The sequence below is a fragment of the Bos grunniens genome, chromosome 1 (genome assembly GCF_055505025.1).
Source record: "Bos grunniens cultivar Pamir isolate PY7600 chromosome 1, Bosgru_T2T1.0, whole genome shotgun sequence".
NCBI classification, from domain to species: Eukaryota; Metazoa; Chordata; class Mammalia; order Artiodactyla; family Bovidae; genus Bos; species Bos grunniens.
In genome coordinates, this window is record NC_141165.1 from 82652768 (window position 1) to 82671767 (window position 19000).

Here is a 19000-nt window from a genome sequence, read left to right on the forward strand (position 1 = left end):
TCACCTTCATCAAGAGGCTTTTTAGTTCCTCTTCACTTTCTGCCATAAGGGTGGTGTCATCTGCATATCTGAGGTCATTGATATTTCTCCCGGCAATCTTGATTCCAGCTTATGCTTCTTCCAGCCCAGTGTTTCTCATGATGTACTCTGCATATAAGTGAAATAAGCAGGGTGACAATATACATCCTTGATGTACTCCTTTTCCTATTTGGAACCAGTCTATTGTTCCATGTCCAGTTCTAACTGTTGCTTCCTGACCTGCATATAGGTTTCTCAAGAGGCAGGTCAGGTAGTCTGATATTCCCATCTCTTTCAGAATTTCCCACAGTTTATTGTGATCCACACAGTCAAAGGCTTTGGCATAGTCAATAAAGCAGAAATAGATGTTTTTCTGGAACTCTCTTGCTTTTTTGATGATCCAGCGCATGTTGGCAATTTGATCTCTGGTTCCTCTGCCTTTTCTAAAACCAGTGTGAACATCAGGAAGTTCACAGTTCACATATTGCTGCAGCCTGGCTTGGAGAATTTTGAGCATTACTTTATTAGCGTGTGAGATGAGTGCGATTGTGTGGTAGTTTGAGCATTCTTTGGCATTGCCTTTCTTTGGGATTGGAATGAAAACTGACCTTTTCCAGTCCTGTGGCCACTGCTGAGTTTTCCAAATTTGCTGGCATATCGAGTGCAGCACTTTCACAGCATCATTTTTCAGGATTTGGAATAGCTCAACTGGAATTCCATCACCTCCACTAGCTTTGTTCGTAGTGATGCTTTCTAAGGCCCACTTGACTTCACATTCCAGGATGTCTGTCTGGCTCTAGGTGAATGATCACACCATTGTGATTATCTTGGCCATGAAGATCTTTTTTGTACAGTTCTGTGTATTCTTGCCACTTCTTAATATCTTCTGCTGCTGTTAGGTCCATACGATTTCTGTGCTTTGTATACAGTATCTTATTAGATCTGCATATGAAAACTAAGAAACTGAGACTCTAAGAAGTTATATTACTTGCTCAAAATACACAGCAAGTTAGCTCTAGACTTAGAAATCCAATCAGTCACTTCCGGAATTTAAATCTTGGCCTTTGCACATGCCTCACAGACATATACTGGGTAGACATCTTCCACCATAGTGTTTGGATAAACTAGGGCTATAGGAGTTTAAGAAGACAGCACATTTCTTTACCAGTCAGAGAAGGGGCAAGAAACCTTGAAAGATAAAAAAAGCCTTTCCAGTGAAAAAGAGAAAGCCATTTCTAACAGAAGTTTCAGCATTAAACTCTTAAGTGGAGAGAGAGTGTAGGGTAGGTTTGAGGTGTAGCAAATAGTGTGATGTTCCTGGAGTGGGGACTGGATGAGGACGAAAACCGTGCTAAACCGATGAGGGGGCCTTAACACCTCCAAGATTCCCACCAGGGACACAATCATTACCAGTTCTGAGGGGGCAGTTTTAATTTCTGTGCCAATGGCTTTTGCCATTTCAGGTAGTTGTAACAGTGTTGGAAAAGAGGAGTTGCTTGCATGGAAGTGCCTTGTGGTGTAACTTATTTACCTCTACTAAAATCCTGGACATCTCTCCACTGACTGTTCCCATACTTGTACTACCAAACTAGCTCTCTGTTTGCAAAGGCTGAATCTTGTACCTTGTTTTCTTCCAGACCTACCCCTTCTTTTGTGGCTCCTTTGAGGGTCCCACCTTGACTTTCCAAGTTATTGAGACTGCACAAAAGAAATATGGGCCACATGCAAATTTAGATCTTTTCCCTTTGACCTCATCCACTCAGCAATTTGATCTGGGATTCTCCCTATCCTTGACCACCACCTTTGTAGCTGACTTGCTTTTACCTCACCTCCCTAATCAGTATGATGCCAAGATTCCAACTTCTGGACCTTCCAGCTGTGCTTTTCTGTCTCTTCCTTAACTCTGAGCTCTGGAACAACCTTTGGGATAGCAGCCCTTCCATCTCGATGTCTCCCAGGGCGTCTGCTCCCACAGAAACCCCATTGACTCTCCCATCTGTCCTCTGGACGGGGGAATGAAGGGAACACTCGGCACAGAGCCTGAATAGCGATAGTCCGACTTATTAGTCACTCACTCCATGCACTATGTGTTTTGTATATATTATTTCCAGTGCTTACAACTCTTCAAGTTTGTGAATGATTATTCCTAAGATTCACAAGTTTATAAGTCAATAAAGCTAGCTAGAGCGGTTAAACCTCACATGTGGTTGAACTTGGTAATCACTGGTGAACTGGATTTCAACATTTCTCTCCCACTGCTCTTTCTCACTTAAACATTTGCTCCTTTTAGTGTTTAATATGTTACTGCTACAATAAACATGAGAAATTGTTTTAATTTGAATGCTCATAAAATTGTGCCAAGAAATGAAAAATAACCCTGAATGTCTGTGCTCAGGAGAACTAAAGTAGGATAAATACTACCAAGTGGTTGAACTCTTATTATTCTCAAGAATATGCTAATATTTGAACTAGTTTATCAAACCACTCTGGTGGATATTTAAATGAATAGTTGTAAAATTTTACATCGTGGAAGAACACATCATTTCCCTACTTCCGCAGCGCTTGATATTATTAATAGGTTCAGTTAAGCCAGCAGATCTTTTTAATCCTTGTTTACATTCATGAAATGGTGTGACATGTATTAGAAATAACTGTTTGGTAAAAAGTGAGGCACTCTGCAATACTAATTTTGGCAATCTTTAAAATCTAAAGATATGCTTAACTTCTATTTTCAATTCTGTCAACAAAAGGTAGTTATTATTAACAGCAGTTTATTTTATGATATATTATTTATGTATTATTATTATATAATACTACAGTACTATTATTATGATTTATTCTCAGCTTAGCCTAAAAGAACCTTCACCACTACATTTCCAGCCCACACCCCAGCTCTCCCCATGCTTATCCTTCTCTCCAGCCGTGTGCCTCCCGTTGTTGCCCCAAGTTCACATACTGTTCCCTGCCTCTGTGCATGCATCTGTATTGCCCTTCCTGCCTGTGAAGACTCCAGACTCCCTTTTCTTTCTGGCTCAGCTGGTAAAGAATATGCCTGCAATGTGGGAGACCTGAGTTCGATCCCTGGGTTGGGAAGATCCCCTTGAGAAGGGAAAGGCTACCCACTCCAGTATCCTGGCCTGGAGAATTCCATGGACTATATAGTCCCTGGGGTTGAAAAGAGTCAGACACGACTGAGCAACTTTCACTTTCACTTCACTTTCACTCAAAATCCAACACAGGCATCAGCTCCTCCAGAAAGCTTTCCTCTTATCCTCCAGCGTTATTTGATGCTCGTCACTGAGCTCTCACAGAGCCCCATACCTGTGTCCTCCATGGCTAACACTGCAGGGTGACCTTAAGTATCCCCTTTCAGAATTTAAGCTTTTCAGAGGGAAAGCACCACAGAATCACACATACAATATCTAGTGCAGTGCATCATCACATCTAACAGACACCAAAAAATATTAGTTGAAGGCAGGAAAGGAAACTTCCTGAAGGAAAATCAAGGCGCATAGCAGGTATGTGATTTGTCCAATATCACAAAACTGGTAAGTGGCATAGTCTCTGTAGAATTTATTCCACCTGCATCCTGGGGTCAGGTCCAATCCACTTTTCTACACTCCTCTATCACTAATTTGGGGCTCTGGGTATTTCAGAAAGAGTGGAGGCATAAAAACATTCTCTTATAGGTATTTATTTGATAAACTTAAAGAATTTGAAACAGAAATACTTAAACTAAATATATTACTTTGACAAAAACTAGAAAACCAGGCAAGCATACTGACGGCTGAATCACTGACAATATTGCACTTATTGTAATCTTTCCAGGTAAGTGAAGAACAAGAAGAAACTACTTCTAAAATATATACCTACATATTTACCTACGTTTAAACCAAGGAGAAGTGATTCATAGCTCAGCCAGTAAAGAATCTGCCTGCAATGCTGGAGACCCAGCTTCGATCCCTGGGTTGGGAAGATCCCCTGGAGAAGGAAATGGCAACCCACTCCAGTATTCTTGCCTGGAGAATCCCATGGACAGAGGAGCCTGGCAGGCTATCGTTCATGGGGTTGCAAGAGTTGGACACAATTTAGCAGCTAAACCACCATCACCAAACCAAGGAGAAAGGCGATTCTATAACTCAAATGAATAGTCAAAATAAAGATGAGAATTTTCTTTTTTGTCTCATCCAAGCCAATGTACCATTTATCAATAAAACCAAAGATCTATTATGGTTATTGAATTTCTAGGGCCATTTTGCCAAAAGCAAGCAAAGTATTTGTGGTATTCACACCACGTCTCAATCAAAGCAGTGGTTGGAAAAACCATCGTGATAGATCTGAGTCCTTATTCATCAAGAATTTCTATATCATTCTTTAATTGAGAAGAAGTCAGATTTCCAGTTGTGCAAAGCTATCTATGGCATATAACAGACTGGATGAATTGTGAAATAGTAACTACACATCAAGGATTTAGGTTGTACATGAGCAATCATTAAATTCTTCCCAGTAGCACTTCCACAGTATTGTGCCTCCAGTTAGGCAGAAGTAAATAAAGCTAGCTGTCAAGGTGATACCGAAGAACCTTTTCCAACTGCACTTGCCTACTCCACTCCACTCTGCTGTCCTCCAACAGAACTGCTCTAGGTGTCCAGGAGCAGCTTCTGCTTTCCTGTCCCTAGAACAGCGTTCACCTCTGGAATGTGCTCTTCCCACTCAGTCTTTTTGGTAAACAACAAAAAAAGATATACTTTATTGAAGTATAATTGATACACACAAAAAAACTTTACATAATTAATGTTCATGATTTGATCTGTTTGGACATATGCACACAGCCTTTAAACCATCACCACAATCAAGGTAATAAACATATCCATTATCTCCAAAAGTTTCTTTGTGTCCCTTTATTTTTATCATTGATGGTAGCAGGTTGTTTTATCTTTGTGTGTGGATATAGAAATACTGGGCTTCTCTGGTGGCTCAGATGGTAAAGAATTCACCTGCAATGCAGAGACCAGGGTTCGATCCCTGGCTGGGGAAGATGTCCAAGACTCAGACACGACTGACTCACTTTCACTTTTTCATGAAGAGAATGCTTAACGTAAGTTCTACCCTCTTAACAAATGCTTAACTCCATGACATAATATTATTATAAATAATATATAATGTATGTACTATGTTGTACAGATTTGTAGAATTTATTCCTCTTTCAGAACTGAAAGTTTATATCAAGTTGAAAAATCTTTTTTTGCCCAAATTTTTCTGTTAACCTACAAAGGTATCGGAAATACCACAACTTAGAAATAAAAGAGAAAAACTTTCCTGGTTCAACCAAATTCTCTTTATTCTCTTTGAAGAGTTATGATTCAGGTAAACAAATCCTGTCAAGAGCTATGTGTTGAATGAGTGGCCCCTTCTAAATATTTTTGTATGTTCCTGATCAGCCCATAGTGAGTTTTTGGAAGGAGAGAGTCTTGTCATCTCTGTGTCTTTCTCTAGGTCCTTAACCCCTCAGCAAATGTGTCATATTCACTCTAACAATCATACCTTTGGAAATGGTACAAATGATCTATGTCATTTCTGTATTCTGGCTAAAGCTGTGGATGCTCGCTCAGAACCGTTGGTAGGAAATGTCTCTGAGCACCTACGAGGCTGCAAATGGGAAACATGCCTCATGCTCCTTTGTAACATCTTGGGCTGGATGACCACATCTTTGCTGACTCCCTGCTCTCTGAGTCACCTGTACATGAAAGGGGAGCTTTTATCCCAGCATCTCAAAAATCCTCCACTTGGAAGAAAGAGCCTATTTTCTCTGAAGGATAAAAGTGAAATTGCAACGATGTGAAATGTATCTCACCCAGGTGTAGGGCTCTGTAGGAGTCAGCTCTGAGACAGACTCACATGTCTCTCAATCAATAGGCTACTTTGAAACTTTCCTTTCCAAAATGTCTGAAACTGAGCTGACCAAAGCAACTCAGAAACCTAAGGCATGTAACTCGGGTCACACAATGTGCCTTTCAGTCACTGGCATCATCTCTTATTATGGACAAATGAGGCAGAGGCACAGTTTGCAGTAGATGAAGACGCATGACTCAAACCAAAGGTGCCTGGCTTCAGTTCCTGAAATGCTTATTCGTAACACAGTGTGGCCACTACCTACCCTAATTTCTGAGCTGCACCCTGCCTGTGCATGTGGCATGTACAGTCCCTTTTCTTCCATGGATCTGCAGTTTCCCCTAAAGGAACAGGACCTTAACAATATCAGCAAACCACCATCAAAAATACTGCCTGACACTTAGTAGGCATACAGTAAACATTTGTTGAATTAATGATTGACTGGAAATTGATTGAGGATCGATGGGTCCAGCTTTTAACAGCTCTTGAGCTCAGAGGAAAGGTACTCTGTAAATTAGGACTCAGGGCTGTTAACACGAGTTGGCTGCTGTTCAACCCCATATTGGGTATGATATAAACTTCTAAATACAGTCTGTACACTTAGAGGCTCAAAGGAGCTCTAGAGATTGCATTTATATCCCATGTAAATGACTTCTGAAATAATGATAATGATAACCCCTTTTAGTTGGAGTTCTTTTCAATTCACAAAGCATTGTCACATCCATTATCACATTGACCCCTCCAAACAACTCTGTGGAACTGATCTCATCATCTTTAGGTTGAAGAAATTGGGCTCAGAAAAGGGACGTGACTTATCACACCAGCTAGTAAGAAAAAAAACAGGATCTCAATATTAACCCTCCCCAGGCAGTACTTCTGGTACCACATGGAACCTACCTTTGAATTGATTTCTTTTTAAAGAAACAAGGATAATTCAGCCAAGACAGTTTAGTTTTTGACTGGACAAGTCTCAATGATAACTTTGTAAAAAAGTATCCCGCTTTGAAAATGGATTCTTATTAATCTGGTTTCTTAACAGGTATTATGTTGCTTTTAAATCATAGTGATTTGGGGTTATAAGAGATCTCAGAGCTCATTTATCCCTTCATTCAGATATCTATAATAGATAGATATATATATAAATAGATAGATAGATAGATGATCCTACATGACTGTGAAGTAAATACACAGTTCTGGGGAGGGCATAGTACATAGTGATGTGTTTGCCATCAAGGATCCCAGCTGGGCAAGAACACAGGATATGAAACAAACAAAGTAGAAATTGATAAGCAGCATCTGCAAGTCAAAACAAGTGACTGCTTCCAGTTAGAACATTCAGGGAAAGCTTCATGGCATCAGAAATACAGAGAATTAATTACACCACTGAGAACAGATCAAGGAGAGAGGGGCTTAGAGATGCAAAAGCAGAGTCAGATTGCCTTGTGGGCAGGAGAGAGAAGTGGGGATTTTTAGAGTACAGTCAGCCACCATACCCACAGGTTCCACATCTAACCAACCACAGAACAAAAATATTTTAAAAGTCCCTAAAGTTCTAAATGGAAAAACTTGAATTTGCCACACTGGCAATTATGTACACAGCATTTACACTGTATTAGTTATTATAAGTAACCTAGAGGTGATTTAAAATACATGGGAGGATATTCATAGGTTATCTTCAAACACGGTAGCTTTTATATTAGAGACTTGAGCATAAGCAGATTTTGATATCACAGGGGGTCCTGGAACTGATTCCCTGCATACATACCAAAGGATGTCTGTATGCAGAGGGGTGGCACTACAGAAGGCTGGAGCCAGGTGGCAGAGGGCCTTGAATGCCAGGTTCATTTGCAGATGAGGAAACCAAGGCCCAGAGAGATCTGGCTCTCCTCTTTTTGTCCTTTTCTCTCATACATTTCTGAAACTGCATCTGCTAATATCTTCTCAGCTGTTAACAACAAGGAAAACCAATGTCTTGACTAACAAAAGCTAAAACACTTCTGGGTATTTTCTCCCCAAACATCACACTGTCAAAAGGTAGAAAATGCTACTCAACCTAGGCCCACACACTAGGCTTTGGAAAATGTTTGGATGTGAGACAGGTCACAAGTGTGTTTTCTCAGGGAATGCTTCAGCTGTCTCCACTTGACTGTGGCATATCATCCCATGCTAAGCTTCCTCACCTCCTTCTACTTCTTCCAGTGTGCTTGGCTTGAGCATTTCATTGGCCCTGTCACACACACAGGTGGCTTCACATTTCCTGTAACTACCCTAGTCCCCTCTCTGAACCTGGCATCAGCAACTTTTGCTGTCTGACCCAAGGCATAAGTAATTTGTCCACCTACAACTGGCCATAAGTAATGCTCTTTTCTTGGAGCACACAAGTGTACATGTACTTTCATGATGCTGTGGAAAGCAAGACAACCCTGAAACCAGTCAAGGAATGAGGCAGAGTGGAAAGAGTACAGGTGAGACAGGGAGTCAGAAAACCTGGTCTGGTCCTTTCTTTATAGACTCTAGTTTGTTCTGTGACCTTGGTCAACCAACGTCTCTCCTCTCTGAACTTCTTTAGTTCAGTCAGTCACTCAGTCGTGTCCGACTCTTTGAGACCCCATGAATCGCAGCACTCCAGGCCTCCCTGTCTATCACCAACTCCCAGAGTTCACTCAAACTCATGTGCATCGAGTTGGTGATGCCATCCAGCCATTTTATCCTCTGTCATCCCCTTCTCCTCCTGTCCCCAATCCCTCCCAGCATCAGAGTCTTTTCCAATGAGTCAACTCTTTGCATGAGGTGGCCAAAGTATTGGAGTTTCAGCTTTAGCATCAGTCCTTCCAAAGAACACCCAGGGCTGATCTCCTTTAGAATGGACTGATTGGATCTCCTTGCAGTCCAAGGGACTCTCAAGAGTCTTCTCCAACACCACAGTTCAAAAGCATCAATTTTCGGCGCTCAGCTTTCTTCACAGTCCAACTCTCACATCCATACGTGACCACTGGAAAAACCATAGCCTTGAGAGGACAATAATATCTAGCTGACCAGCATACAGTACAGGTTTGTCTTAAGTATCTAATGGTTTAACGGATATGAAAGTTGTCTATAAGCTATCCATTGCTAAGCAAACTGGAGTCCTGTTATAATTATCATGATTCATCTTGTCATTTATAGGTTCAGTATTAACCATAAAAGAGACCTCAAAGATCATCAATTCCAAGCCTTTTGTTTTCTAAATAAGGAAGCAAGTCTAGAGAAAGGGGAAGTGACATGCTCAAGTCACACTCGAAGTTAATATCAAGTCTGAAATTAGAGGCATGACTCCCAACCCTGAGGTCACTGTACTAAAACCAAAGTCTTATGCTATCAAGTAACCTTCCAAACAAGGCCTGTATGGGACTTAAAGTATTTTTTCAGTGATATTTTATGTGTTGATCCAGAACAGAGTAAGGGAAGCTATTCACACGATGTACACTTAAATGAAAAAATGAAGCACACGGATCAAGTGATTGGGCAAAGTCCCAACAAGAAGAGATGAATAAGAAGGAAATAGCAGAAAGTCAGCTTCTCCCCGTGGGTCAACCTTCCAGGTCAGACGGCATTGCCAAATTCCTGAAACAGCAACATTCTTTTTGCTGCTTCAAAATCACAAGGGCTCTCCTCCTCAGGAACCTGCACAATACACATCCATATATTTGAACTAAACATTTCATTTGAAGAGTCTCATGACCCCAGTCACAGTAATTTGAGTCAGGCAGACACAGGATGGCCAATTTTGCTCAACTCAGTCACCTTCTCATTCATACCCATTCTGATGATTTTGGCAAAAGTTCATTTCCTGGGAACTCTGGGCAGACAATCACCTCTGCTTAATCTTACTCTTCCCCCAGCCTCCCCATCTATGATATCACATGTCATTTCAGTCCATGAAATAGAAGGTTCTCTTTAGTATAAACTCTAATTTCCCAGTCCAAAACCTTGGGGGCCACATGTGTTTCAAGAACTTATTATTATTTGGGTTTAGAAAGATAGTTCAGGACCTTTTTATTATATACTACACAAATCTCTGCAGGATCTGGGGAAGGATCTCATAATCAAATGCTTTACTATTTCTTCAACAAAATATTTAAATGTTCTTAATTAGTGGGCAAAGGAAGGAGTATAAACAGCCTTGCTTTTAGATAAGTCAGGTTTTGCTACTAAATGAACTTGCTGCACACTTACAGAAACATGGTCAGATGTCCAAACTTTCTGGACTTGGGAATTGCAGATAAGCAATGTGTATCTGTGCAGTTTCTCTGTTTGTACAACCTCTCAGTTTAAGTCAACTAACACTGATGCTTCTATTTGTCTCTCTAAGAGAATTATCAGTGTTAGTGGTCTTGTACTAGACTGATTTTTCCTATGGACTTTTGCTTTCTTCATAAGGAAATACCACAGAAAACAAAATAGGTGTAAGGTAAGGTGTCATTATTGGTCAATAACTTTTGCCCCTGTTTTCAAGAGCGGCATCTTTGGTGTTAGCAGAGGGACCAAGTACCTGCCTTCAGGTAAATTATCAATGTGACCATAGGACAGAAAGAAAGACAGAGACAGGGGTCTACTCCAAAAATGACTCTTCTACAGACTGAGTTATGTCCCTCCAGAACCCATATGTTGAAGCTCTAATTCCCAAAGCAATATAGTTTGTAAGGAAGTAATTAGGTAAGGTGAATTTATAAGAGGTGGCAACCTAATCCAATGGGATTAATAAATACCCTTGTTAGAACAGACTCCAGAGCTTGCTCACTCATGCATACTCCCTCTCTCCCCTCATCTCCGTCTCTCCCTCTCTCTCTCTCTTCACCATGCCCCCACCTCCAGGCTGTGGTAGGCCACAGCAAGATGGTGGCTGTCCGCCTGCAAGTCAGGAAGAAAGTCCTCACAGGAACCAGATTCACTGGCACTTAGATCTTAGAGTTCCCAGCTTCCAGAAATGAGAGGAATACATTTCTATTGTTTAAGCTACTCAGACCGTGGTATTTTGTTATGGTAGCCTGAAGTGACTAATAAAATCATTGCTATAACTCTGCTTCTCATACTATCTTCTTACGCTATATACAGTCATGAGTTTTAACTCCTAGTAATTTTGTTTGGGGTATACCGTACAAGGCCTTACTATTTGTAGAGCATTTGTTGAACATTGAGCTCAGTGTTGGAAGATCTAAATTCTAGATCTGGCTTTCCCACCAGCTAGATGACTCTAGACAGGTCACTTCCTTTCTCTGGGACTCAGAGAGTTACAGACTAGATAATCTCTAAATTTCCTCCTGCAATGATTCTCTAAGATATTGAGAATTTAACCACACTCAGTTTGCATTTCCCAGAATTGCTTTTTTGGCAGTCAGGAAACAACACAAGAATCATTATGCCATCCCTTCTCCTCACTCCAACCCTAAGGCCGTTTTGATTGTTCTCACACTTCCCTCTAGCATGTTAGCAGGATCCATGGAGCTGTTTGTGTTGCTCAAATGGAAAAAACACGTCTTGAGTGTCCTTGTAAGCTTGACTGTGGTTATAGCTGCCCCAAGAATTGCTGATGACCTGCATTTCTGAAAAGATGCTGAGATAAATGTAAATTATGGCAGGGTCAATTTGGGGGCAGGAAGTAGTTCTTCCCAAATTCCCCCATCTGGCAAAAGCCTTTGAGGTAAGGAGGCAAAGATAAGGGACATAACCTCTGCATCTATGAACTACCTTCCCGTCAGAGGGCAGGTCTAGAAAGGAGATACAAAGACATGGACATGACTTCTTCCACCAGAAGAGTTTTTGTTCTGCTTTACTTTCCCCATCTTGTTTCTGGCCAGAGATGCCTAATGCTGTGACTATTGCCCTTACGAGTCAGGCAGGCAAGTGGCCACTTCCTCTGCCCAGCTATCATTTCTTCCTCCTTTCCTAAGTAAGATCTTCCATTCTGGCATTCAGTTCTTCCCTCTTTTCCACCAAACCCTTTATCCCCAGGTCTGACTGCACTGCCTTTTCTCTTCTCCTTATCCTAACACATTAAAGCAACAGCAACCCTATAAGAGGAAAAGCTTAATTTTACCCTCTAATCAGTATTCAAACTGCAATACAGCTGATGTGTTATCACTGACATGAGCCGCGCCATCTTTGAGTTACATTGCCATGTCCCTCAAACTTTTACAAAAGTACTTCTGCCAGAGGTTTCCCATTCTGGTTGTGAATCAGAATCACTTGAAAATTTTGTTTGAAATACAGATTTCCAGGCCAAATTGCAGATATCCTGAACCAGAATTTGTAAAGTGTGCCTTAGAATCTGCATTTTAATAAGCTCCCCAGTACTTCCTAAGTAACTAGCCTAATATGAGTCATGTGGAAGTAGTAATGTTGGTTTCTTGGTCACAGGAGCAGAGAACTCATGTCTTTAATTCTGATATTAGTGTTAATTCTCAATCTTTGTTGCATATAACAAAAATTCTAACTAGTTTAACCAAAAAAAGGGAGGATTTATCGTAAGGACACTGGAGTGGATCATGAAACACCAAGAAAAAAATGCAGCTGGGCTCAAGAACAACTAGAAAGTCAGAACTCTGTTTCACATCATGACTGGCATCTGAACATCTACTTGGTTTTTCTGTCTCACCTCAGATAGCCTTCTTCCTCTTCTCAGCGACAGAATGTTAACTGCCGTCATTTCCAAAGTGCTGCATTTAATAGACCATACACCCAGATAACTCTCTCTCCCTCTCCCCCTCCCCTCTCTCCCTCCCTCTCCCTTTCTCTCTCTCCTAATTAAAGGATTTCTGAATCAAGTGTTTTTCTATCAGGTGGTTTCTTTGCCTGCTTACTATGGCTGGCATGAGGTTGACATGGAAGCTCTCAGTCACCCTATGGCTCAAGACTGATGGTGGCCACAGTTCTTAGAAAATTGGGAAGTTCCTATAAAGGACAGTTGGAGGGAGCAGTGCTGGGTAAACAGAGCAATGGGTGTACCCTCCAATATCTCTCTCTCAGTGCTCATCATGGTGCTTTGTTCCTAATAAATGCTTAATGAACATTCATTAATCAGAGCACTGTGCCAGAAGTAGTCAGAAGATCTGATCCCTGGTGACAGTACCAATACCGACTAGCTGTGTAAACATCAACTCTCTAAATCGGTTTATCTAAACAGTGCAAATAACTGTATGGTTATTTGGTGGACAGAAAAAATTCAAAAATTTATACACACTCCTTTATAAGCATAAGTAAGTAAGTAAGTAAGTAAGTAAGGTCGCTCAGTCGTGCCTGACTCTTTGCAACCTGTGGACTGTAGCCCACCAGGCTCCTCTGTCCATGGGATTCTCCAGGCAAGAAAACTGGAGTGGGTTGCCATTTCCTTCTCTAGGGGAACTTCCCAACCCAGGGATCGAACCCAGGTCTCCCACCTTGCAGGCAGATGCTTTAACCTCTGAGCCACCAGGGAAGAGGCAACAAAAAACTCTATAAATATGAAGTACAAGTTTTAACAATCTTTAAAAATATATGTTTGGATTGATACCTTCCGATTAAGTATTAAAGACTTATGTCCCTGATTTAATGAGGTCACTTTATTTATGGGAATGCAAACAGAAACACAGAGTCTACCTTGTTTGAAAATTTTCCCTTTTATCAAAGTTATCTACAGTTTGAATATCATACTTCGATAGAGTCTACTTCTAGGAGCAACTCTGAAAACCCATGACGTGCTAAACAATACATGCTAAGCTCTTGACCCACAAAGAAGAAGTGAAGTCGCTTAGTCGTGTCCAACTTTTTGCGACCCCATGGACAGTAGCCAACCAGGCTCCTCCATCCATGGCATTTTCCAGGCAAGAATACTGGAGTGGGTTGCCATTTCCTTCTCCACTTGACCCACAGGATCTCATTTAATACTGACAACGATCCTTTGAATTAAGTGTGAGTAGTATCTTCAGTTTACACAAAAGGAATCTCAGTCTTAGAAAGGTTTGGATAACTTGCCCAAGGACACCCAGATAATAAGTGGTAGAACCTAGATTCAAACCAATTTCTCAATAAAATCAGTGTGCTTAAATTTGTCTTTCTTAAAATGTCATGGAAATTTCTACCCAGAAACACATTACTGCTAATAGTTTCCCTATAAGTCACTTTAAGATATGACTACTAATTCAATAGTATCATTATAGCTAAAATATAGCACATTTCATCCTCAAGACTGAAGCTGTAAGTGTTCTATACTGAATTATTCTCTGAACCTCATTCTGATATATTTTTAATTGGAAAACACTGTTTAGACTAAATGTAAAAAAGTAAATGGCAAAATCTGTTTATAAGCCAGATATAAAATGCAAGATGATTCTTAAAAGCCAATAAAGATTCAACTTGTAAATTAGCAACAAATATATCAATTTTTATCTTAACTTGTGACACTTTTGGTCTCATGGCCTACCTCTACTCCTCTCTCTCAGTCTTTTCTCTTTTAGAGGTAGCATTTTAATGCAGATTTTCAAACAAAATCAAAGTCCTCTGATATGATATAAACACTATAATGATTTTATACAGCATAAAATCATTGAACCATAGAATATTAGAGTCAGAGTGAATCTTAGTAATTATCTGATATAAACCAGTTAAAAAAAAAACAACAAACTGAGACCAAGAGAGAAAACTTCAATAGCAAGTCTGTTTTCTTCTGTGTGTGTGTGCTTAGTTACTCCGTCGTGTCCCACCCTTTGCAGCCCCATGGACTGCAGCCCACCAGGCTCCTCTGTATTTGGGGATTCTCCAGGCAAGAATACTGGAGTGAATTTCCATGCCCTCCTTCAGGGGATCTTTCTAACCCAGAGATTGAACCCAGGTCTGCGAATAATTCCATAGAGAACACTGATTTAGAAATTAAAAAACACAGTCACATTGCTAAGTACTATAAATCAATTCCCCATTCTTATCTCAGTTTATGCATCTGAGAAAGATAAGCATGCATTAAATGATCTCTAAGAGAACTTCCACCTCTAGGGTATTTTTCCCTAATTTTTCTCAACCATAAAGCAATATGCAACTCTATATGACACACAGACTCACATCCATACTTATTCTCATGCCTTGAATATTCATATCCACTATTCCAAGTTAACTCAATATCCAGATTTTGAACTGATAAATAGAAAGCTATTGGTAGACCAGTTTCCATAATTTTCAGCTTCAAACTCAAGTCCATCCTGAAGAGACCACAGATCTTATATAATTTTCTAGAATATGGAATTTCAGTGCAGCTTCATTAGGCACTGTTGATAATCAGAACACAGGACAATAAAAGAAGCTGTGTGTGTTGGATCCTATTTGGCATAAGTGACAAAATCCCAGCAGTCTGAAGCAAAATGAGAATATACTGGGGGAATACATAAGTACCTTGTAAAATAACTCAACAGCAAAGCCTCAACTGGCTTCAGGCACACCTGGAATCAGGTACGTGAGACTCCTCAGAATGCCCTCCCCACTCCCTTCACTGCTTCTCTCTAAAAATGGTTTCATTATTCTCTTGCGATAGTTCACCCTTCCCCACATTTGGAAAACATGTCTTCCAACATCAATGATGTTCAACACCCTAACCTTTTAGCCCATAGAGAGTCACTGACCCTTCTCTTAGCCTGATGATCAAAAGTCTCAGAGAGGTGATTCGAACTTGGCTTGTGTTATATATGCTGAGCCAAATAACTGGGGTCAATGGTTAGGGTCATGAGTTATTAATGTAGTGATTCTCTTAAAAAGGAAGTTGATGAGAAAAGGGGAGATTACAGAAAAGAGCCTTTGCAACCTCATTGAAAGGTTTCTACTCCAAAAATAAAGTTCTGGGTTCCATGAGTACAATGCTGGTATTTCAAATCGAGGGGAAAATTATTTTCTGATGTGTCTAGAATACCTGAAAGATAACAGGGAGCTTGAGATTTGCTGCAGTGGGAAAATTAATGACTTGAGTGGAAGTTCAACCCAAGCAACATGTGCATGCATGCTAAGTTGTGTCCAACTCTTTGTGGCCCTGTGGACTGTAGCCCGTCAGGCTCCTCTGTCCATGGAATTCTCCAGGCAAGAATACTGAGGTTGGTTGCCATTTCCTTCTCCAGGGGATTTTCCCAACCCAGGGATCAAACCAGCATCCCTTATGTCTTTTCCATTGGCAGGTGGGTTCTTTACCACTAGCAACACCTGGGAACCCCAAGCACATTTCTACTCATATTGCACATGCCAATGTGCGATGGAGAGTGCAGTCTATTTAAACTTCTTGAACAAAAAATATTAAGTCAGTCTATCAAAAGCCCTACTTTAGATGGCAATACATTTTTAGTTGATAATGATTGACACTATAAATTAGTGTGAGAAAATATAATTTTGTATATAAATTCATCTTTAACACCTTTGGTTCAAGTGAAGTGGCATATAATTATGTTTATTCTCAAAAAACATCATTACTAGCTGTACATTTCATATACTCGGTCACAGTTTACCTAAGATTTCTATTCCTTTTTCAGCTTGTTATCCACCAGCCACCTGGAGTTAAAATACAAGCCCATGACAACAGGAGGGAATGTTCTGTTTCTAGACCCAGAGCAACCCAAGCTGTCCAGTAATACTTAACCATTTTCCTGAGTTGTGGGGGTTAGAGTAGCTACCAACCAGCACCCAACGTGGCCTGAAGAGGAGACAAGGAGACGAACACTATTTCTCTTGTGCCAAGAGTCACATCGATATTGTTTTCCTAGGAGTTGAGCGTAGAGGAAGGAGGTTTGTATAAACAGTTGTTTTGATTTGTTTGACTTTTCTAGAAATGTAATAAATTCATTAAAGATATTCTGGGTGTGAGAGTTTTTTCTAAACTTTTTGAGTGTAGTTTTGGTTCACAGTGAAATTAAAAATAAGATACAGAGATATCCATATATTCCCTGTCCCCTCCACACACACATACGTAGCCTCTCCCATTATCAACTTCCCCCACTTCAGTGGTACCTCTGTTACAGTCATTGAATCTACACAAAGTCACCATTTCTACCCAAAATCCATAGGTAACAATAGGGTTCACTCTTGGTAGTATACATTCTACAGCTCTGAATAAACGTATAACTACACATATCTACCATGACAGTATCTATACTACTATAAAAATCCTGTGCTCTATTTATTTATTCCTCCCTCCCCACCAACCACTGGCAACCACTGTCTCCACAGTTTTTACTGTCTCCATGGTTTTGCCTTTTCCAACATGACTTAGTTAGAATTATACAGTATATAGCACTTTCAGATTGGCTTGTTTCACTTAGTAAATGCATTTAAGTTTCCTCTATGTCTGTTTATGGCTTGACAGTTCCTTTCTTTTAGTACTGAATAATATTCCATTATCTGGATGTACCACAGCTTGTTTATCCAATCACCTATAGAAATACATCTTGGTAGCTTCCAAATTTTGGCCATTATGAACAAAACCCACAAATATCCATGCACGGGTTTTGTGTGAATATTAGTTTTCAGCTCCTTTGAGTAAATACAATAGTACAGTTGCTATACCATATGGTATTTTTATTTTGCAAGAAGCCACCTAACCATTTTCCAAGATAGCCATGCCATTTTGCCTTCCCACCAGTAGTGAAGGAGAATTCCTGTCGTTCCACATCTTTGCCAGTATTTGGTGCTGTCAGTGTTTTGGATCTGGGGCATTTTAATAGGTGTATAGCGGTATCTTATTGTTGCTTTAATTTGCATCAGACAAAAAGTTCAGTGGCACAGAATAGAGTGCTTAGGAATAGACCCAAAAAAAGAGAGTCAACTGATCTTTGACAAGAATAAAGGCAATACAATGGATAAAGATAGCCTTTCAAAAAATGATGTTGGAACAACTGAACAACCATATGCAAAAAAAATGAATCTAGACACAGACGTTACACCCTTCATAAAAAATAACTCAAAATGGATCACAGACCTAAATGATAAAGGCAAAACATAAAAATCCCAGATGATAGTAACAGGAGAAAATCTAGATAGCCTTGAATTTATGATGACTTTTTAAGTATGACCCCAAAAGTACTATCCATGAAAGAATTGATGAGCTGCATTTCGTTAAAATCAAATTTTTCTGCTCTGTGTAAGACACTGTCAAGAGAATAAAGAGAAAAACTACAAACTAGGAGAACATATTTGCAAAAAGTCATATCTGATAAAGGACTCTTATCCAAAATACACAAAGAACTTTAAAACTCAACAATAAGGAAACAAACCAACCAATTAAAAATGGACCAAAGACCTTAATAGACACCAACTAAGACATGCAAATGACAAATAGCATGTGAAAAGGTGCTCCACATCATATGTGATCAAATCCGAGACTTTTAGTAAAAAAAAAAAAAAAAAAAGGAGTATTAGTTTGTTCCATTTTCAACAATAGGTTGAGATGACTATTAGATTTCTTAGTAACAACTGTAACAATATTCTACCTAATGTTTTAAAGTTGATCTGTTAAAGATATTTATTTTACTTATAACTATTTATTGGGAATAGCATCTAAGTTTTGTTCTCATTCTAAAAATATGCTTTTGGTACTAGTTAATTAAGGAAAATTGGTGAGGTCATAGCAGGTTAATTATCACAGTTTTTAGCATGTATAATCTCCCATGATAGTTCATTATTTTAAATAAATACAGTTTTATATAACATTTTTATCAAATGAACTTAATTATAATAAATATAATCTCAAACGTATAAGCCAACTGCCTTTGGAATGATTAAAAATTGTAATGTTGTAAGAAAGTTTCCCTCACCCTTTTAGTAACCTGAGACATAAACTCCATTGTTTTTTTAATAACTAAACACAGGTAAGTACAGATTTACTCTAATTTTGTGATAAATGAGGATACAGAAACATTTACCAACCTTTTCCTTTGTCTATTTAAACATGAGTCAGTAATTACTCCATCTTCCCTTCTCAAAAGCACTAGTGTCAACAGCTTATCAGGCCCTCAGGTTTCATGTTTTAAAAAAAAACAACAACAACTTACAGTCTTAGGCTTCAATTTTCATCTTAATCCAGGATAACTGAAATATATATTTAAGATCTATA